This window comes from Perca fluviatilis, chromosome 3, assembly GCF_010015445.1.
Source record: "Perca fluviatilis chromosome 3, GENO_Pfluv_1.0, whole genome shotgun sequence".
In the NCBI taxonomy this organism is placed as follows: Eukaryota; Metazoa; Chordata; class Actinopteri; order Perciformes; family Percidae; genus Perca; species Perca fluviatilis.
This window is the reverse complement of record NC_053114.1, coordinates 11,934,220-11,940,804: the sequence shown is the minus strand read 5'-3', so window position 1 is coordinate 11,940,804 and position 6,585 is coordinate 11,934,220. Positions and strand designations below refer to the sequence as shown.

Below are 6,585 nucleotides of genomic sequence, written 5' to 3'. Positions count from 1 at the left end.
ATAACACTATGTAAATATATTCTGCTAGATACAAAGGGTTTCTCACCTCTGCAACTGTGTTAGGATCATAAGATACAGTGGCCGGGTAAGATGAGACCGGAACAAAGGAATGGTTGGGTCGCTTTTGGGGAGCGAGAGCGCCTTTCTGGTATGGCACAGGCTGTAATAAGCATTAGATTAGAAATTTTTTTTTATTTATTTTTTTTATTTTTTAAATACAACACTCTATTTTCATGTTTTTCTTTTCAATTCACCTCAATAGATCTCTTCTTAGATCCCTTCTTAGGCTTGTGTAGACATCCGTGTCTGCTCCATGGGGTGGCTGTGTGAAATCGTCCTCCGAGCGTCAAATACAATGAAACTAAGTCTTCCGTAGCCTTTAGTTGCTAAAACAAAGGAAAGGTCTTTTTAACAACATATACATTTTATTTAAAAAGCTTTTATAACACATGTAAATATATTCTGCTAGATACAAAGGGGTTTCTCACCTCTGCAACTGTGTTAGGATCATAAGATACAGTGGCCTGGTAAGATGAAACCGAACAAAGGAATGTTTGCGTCTTTTTGGGCGGGAGCCTTTCTGGTATGGCTCAGTCTGTAATAAGCGTTAGATTAGATGCATTAGATTATTTTTTTTATACAACACAGCATTTTACCGTTTTTCTTTTCAACTCACCTCAATAAATTGCTTCTTAGGCTTACGATGGTGAACGTTTTTAGGGGTAGCAGCTTACAGAGAGGTTTAGAGAAGCACACGGCCTTTATCATGGTTGATTTCAGCCCTATGTGCTATCGAGTAGCCATCACCCTTACGGATCCTTTGTTCAGGAACGGATTGTCTAGACACAGAATATATATATATATATATATATTAGAGGACTAGAAACACGGTGATAAATTAAATAGTAATAAATATTACAGCCTGAAAGAGATAAATAGCCCCATAAATACCTGTTTCCTGTTAACGTTCTTATTCCTTATTAGAAGGACCTTTTGTTTTATGTTCTGGTGTGTTGGGGTCTGTAGGATCGGGCTACACAGCTCTTTTTAAAAACAAAAAATTAATGAAAACACAGTACTAAATCAATTAATGCTGTAGTGTATAATATATTTATAGGTTTTTACCTTGTGGTATAAGTGTTTCATCAACTAACACAGCTACATTGTCCCAGCTCTTTGTAAAATCACCTAATGACGCAAACTGCATTATACAACAAAAAAACTTTTAAGTCACAAATGCCTGAATGAATTAAACACCTTACAATAAGCTTTTTTAAAATTTACTCACCAAACGCAGCCATTTCTGTAGAAACGAATCCTCTTTTCTTCAGAGGTCTTTGTTGAGGAAGCCTGAGAAAAACGAGGGAAAATTTTTAGCTAGCACCTTAGCTAAAAACTGCAGGTAAAAAGTGAGCAGACAGCCTTGAAAACAAGGGGTTTTAAACACCACAAAAAACCCCTTTATGACGATTTAACACCCACAACAATAGACCTCACATTTACAAGCTAACCACTGGGCTAAACACTTTTTTACTATCGTCATATGGTACAACCACGCCGCATTACGAACACACGGCCAAAGTTTTAGCTAATTCATGAATGACTGAATGAATTAAATATCTTTGAACATCCTTAAACACAAGAGGTGCTTTTAAATTTACTTACCACTAGTAGGTATTGCTGAAAAAACGAAACACCTGCGTTGCTTTCACCAAGAAGAATTAAAAAAAACTCCAGAGGTTTTTTTTTTTTTTGATGAGAACAACGTGGTAGCTATCTAGCTAGCTACCAGACTAGCTAGAAAAAGCATATAAAAAGAGACAGCTAGCATGAAACAAAAGGCTAAACAGTGCACTGCTGAAAAAGGATCCTCTTTTTTTTTCTCACAAAAAAAAGAACAACTCACTGGTATTGATTGTGGAAAAACGTGGTAGCTATCTAGCTAGCTACCAGACTAGCTAGAAAGTGTGCAGACCCCCAGGTTAGTACGCCAGAGTGACCTCATTCGCGCGGGTGTGAGAGCCGCCCTCAGCTCAAGGCCAAAGACCCTTGTTGCAGGGAGGCGATCGACCGCATTACCCGACGTCATCACATCCGCTGAATGCGTCGCGCAGCCCACGATTAGATGCACTAACATATTCGCACTAGATGGCGCTTCGCGGGGTGCCGACGTTCGACCGCGACATCATCACATCCGCTAGATGCGTCGCGCTTCGGCGATTAGATGCACTAACATATTCGGCCACTAGATGGCGCGTCGCGGGTGCCGACGTTCGACCGCGATGTCATCACATCCGCTAGATGCGTGCGCAGCTCGACGATTAGATGCACTAACATATTCGGCCACTAGATGGCGATCGCGAGTAACGAACGTTGCGGCGCGCGTCATCACGCACGCCATATCATCAGTTGGCATGGCAGGTTTGTGTGCGTGCGTGCGGAGATGACGTCACACATGCACGCGCAAAACCGCCATCTTTATACTACTCCTAGATTGTAATTTTTATTCTATATATATATATATATATATATTATTCAGAATATGGTATATTAGGTATGTGGCAAATATTGGGGGTGGTGACAAAAATCTGCTCTCAAGTCGGACAGTTTCTAGCCGTTTCAGCAGCCTTCAGCAGGACTAAATAAGCCGCTGTTGTTCTGAAAGATATTAAACATTCTGAACTTAGCAGAACCTTTCCTTGTTTGTTTTCTCTTCATATTTGCAAAGTTAAGTGATTAAGCATTTAAATATCCATTACTACAAGCTTCTCAATTTAAAAACGCGATTAATCGCGATTAACTACAGCAAATTGTGCGATTAATTAGTTAATTTTTTTTAATCGATTGACAGCCCTACTAAAAATATATTTTAAAAGTTGAGTTCACAGAGCGGCTCCCACATGCGTCTCACCACTCGCAGAGCATACCGGAAGTCGGTAACATTACTACGTTTTTTCATGTTAGTTTTGAGCACTATGCATCCCCACTAACCTGGAAAACATTTTAAACAGTTAGTGAATACAGCGTGTCTGGGGAATATATTTCCTGCAGTGGGAAGTGAGGCAGAAGGACACCTTCTGGGGTCTGATTAACAGTAAATTAATTAAATTCAGTGCCCATAATACTATTTTCCAAGCTACTATAGCTGTCATATTCCAGGACCTGTGTGAGTGCTGTTTCCATGGTAAATCAGCCGTCGAGGCTTTTTGTTACTCTGCCTGAGGAGAAAATGCTGTACTCGTGCTGTTGTTTATTTGGTTGTCATTAGTTCGCAAGTGATGACTTCCTGTCACTGTTCCTGTTGCTCCCCCTCAAAGGGGGGAGAGAGCAGATGAGCGTAAGCTTGACTTCTGTGGAGCAGACGGCTCTGCAGAGTCATGTAATTGTGGCTTTGTGTTATTTCATAAAATTCTGAAGCAGTGGTGGCAATTATATAGCAGTGGTGGGCCGCTGCTGAAAAAATTTATATAGCAGAAATATTAACTTGAGTTTGGGTATAGGAGTCTGTATAGAAAGAGAAGAGCATGGCAAACAGCACAAACAGAGACACACATACAGTACTATATCTGGAGATGATTTCATGTTCATTTTAAAGTACACTGCTATAAATGTTTCAACATAATGTAAATTCTTCTAATTTCCTCCTTCCTACAGTTAAGGAGAGAACAGGTCCAAAAGTTATTGTCTGGCTAATGATTAACAGGAGTATTTGTGTGCGTGTGTGTGTGTGTGTGTGTGTGTGTGTGTGTGTGTGTGTGTGTGTGTGTGTGTGTGTGTGTGTGTGTGTGTGTGTGTGTGTGTGAGAGACAGTACTCATTGATTTGTTATGCAAGGAATGTCTTTGATGGGGCTTCAGTGTGGAGGAAAAGGCGTGAAAGTCTAATCCTTTCCCACAGGCCTGCCAGCACCAGCTCAAACAGCAGCAGACAAAGACCCACACACATGCACGCACACACACACACACACTAAATATTCTCCTATGTAGTCCACTGTAACTAATTCAAGTAAAACACATTTGAAACTAAATGTATGAAGTTAATATAGTTAAAATATTAATTATTTATAAATAGTATTATTTACTTTGTTCAGCCTATTAAAACAGCATTATGTAACTTGTTTACCTTAAAATAACAGCTTAAAAATCATGTGGATGCCCCTCTGACTTGTAATAAGGATAATGGTGTAAGGCTGGGTAATATATGGATATTATATCCACATCGATATTTGAGACTACATATCATCTTAAATTTTGGATATCATAATATCGTGATATGACACAAGTGTTGTGTCTTTTCCTGGCTTTAAAGGCTGCATTACTGTAAAGAGAGTAATTTTCTGAATTTACCAGACTGTTAGCTGTTCTGTTATTTGCTTTTACCCATTAACGTCATTATATCCACATCATTGGTGATTATTTGTCTAAAATGTCATTGTGTAAATTTTTTGTGAAAGCACCAATAGTCAACCCTACAATATCGCCGAAATATCGGCATTTATGTATTTGGTAAAAAATATTGTTATATTAAACTAAAATGCTGCAGACAGACTACTGCATGTAAGTAATATTGGCTGGCTAGCTACTGTAGGTCTTGTGTTGTTGCACCTGCTCGATGTTTGCTGTGTATGTAAAGTTGTAGTCTATATCCTTGATGTTCCACTTCCGGGATTGCTCCAGTGCTGCAGGAAATTCTGCCAGATGCATGTCTTATCGCTGATGTCCGTTACCTTCCTCTTTCTTTGTGCTGGAATTTTATACTCCAGTGGATTTATGAGGACTATGGTTAACTGCTCCTCAGATCTCTGCAGGGTAAATTGAGACAGCTGGCAAGACTATGTGTCCAATTTGAGTTTTCTCTCGCAGGACTATTTTGCAGGGGCTCCATGCGGCGCTTTGATTGTGATTGGTTTAAAGGGCAACTATTACATAGCATTTTCAGGATTATACTTGCATTTTGTGTTTGTACTAGAACATGTTTACATGCTTTAATTTAAAAAAAAAAATTATTTTTGTCATACTGCCAATGGCTGCTGCACCTGTATGGTGTAGGAGCGCCTGCCTCTTTAATCCCTCCTCCTGAAAAATCCCAGTCTGGTCTGATTTGCGAGCGCACTTACTGGAATGTCCGGAGCCTCCGCTCTGTGTTTCACTAGATAGTTGAAGCTGGAGCTACTGCAACGGAGTATATAGCAGGACTTTGCACTGTGAAAAATCACCAATAAAAGCTTCTACACCAAATATTACGCAACCGGACATGTCCCAACATTAAAGTGACTGGAATATGGGGAGAAATGACCAACATTGGCCTGTTAGCTGCTGTTAGATATGTAGCTGCTTAATAGTTAGCAGTATGCTAATGTTAGAGTGTAGTGAAAAGTGGAAATCTGAACGTGATAGCTCACAGGGATTTGTCTAAAATACGATTCCCTCATTATTTGATTGTTTTGGCCACGTTTACCATGAAACCAACATTATAACATAGACATAAGATATGACAGAAAACACGGAAAAGCATAATATGTGACCTTTAAAGAAATGCCAATAAACCAGAACAGGATTTTCTCCCATCCAGGAAAGCTGTGTGGACTAACCAGACCCTCCTCTGTGCCGCAGCGTGTGGATAGTCTGGCAAAGCGAGACTAGTAAAGTTGTGGACTCGCTGGTTTTTGATCATCGGTTATGTAATGATAACCAATGTACGTTAACAGCTGTCCATATTTACAACAGTGGTGTAGAAGTGAAGTAATGTAGGGGTGCCGAATTACAAAAAATACCATGCTATGTTACTGTAAAGGCAATTGGATATGCAATTGAGAAAAAGTTAAAAACATCCAAAATAAAGGATTCTGGGTTGTTACAGTATTCTTTTTGTTGATGTTTTGGATATTGTTTTTATTGGTCAAGATAACATTGTATTCTCTTAAGTAATATCTGAGATCCTGACATAAAATAACTACAACTGAGATCAATGTACTCCGCTGCATGCTGCTCTTTTCTCTCCGGCTCGCACACCTCACCCATATGACCAGCACACTTGACCCATGTGACCAGCACACCTGACCCATGTGACCAGCACACCAGACTCATGTGATCAGCACGCGCTATTTTGGATCCCACGTAACTTCTAGGCAAGTCCCGCCCTACGAAGCAGCTCGATTGGTTGGGGGATTGGCATTGACCTCGAGTGGTTAAGGTTAGGATGGACGACTGGTCAGGGGATAGGACCTGAACAAATCGGGTTACGTTACCTTGCGTAAGCATGGACACCTGGCCAATAGTAGTGTGTGAATACTATTGAAGGGCGGGTCTTGCCTAGAAGTTGCGTGGGTTCCATAATAACGCGAACAGCATACCTGCATCCAGGAAGCCACTGTATGAAAACATGCACCATTACTATGGTGAATACAGTGTTATCGCAACATCTCTCCATTAGTGCAATATATAGGTCCTGTTTGTGCATGTGTGTGTGTGTATGTGTGTGTGTGTGCATGTGTGTTTTGGGCCTGTGTGTAGTATGTAGTGTAAAAATGTAATGTCCCCGTGGATCATTAAAGTATGTCTTCTTCTTCTTCTTCTCATTATTATTA

At 40.1% G+C, this 6,585-nt stretch overlaps 1 long non-coding RNA gene across 1 annotated transcript; it reads right to left on the bottom strand.

Moving 5' to 3' along the window:
* Window positions 1–1,001: 1,001 nt before the first annotated feature.
* LOC120556354 lies at window positions 1,002–1,731 on the bottom strand. The gene is made up of 4 exons (XR_005638841.1): window positions 1,666–1,731; window positions 1,289–1,350; window positions 1,126–1,201; window positions 1,002–1,043 (listed from the first exon to the last, which is right to left on the bottom strand). It is a non-coding gene; the product is annotated as an uncharacterized LOC120556354 (long non-coding RNA).
* Between the last annotated feature and the right edge of the window lie 4,854 nt (window positions 1,732–6,585).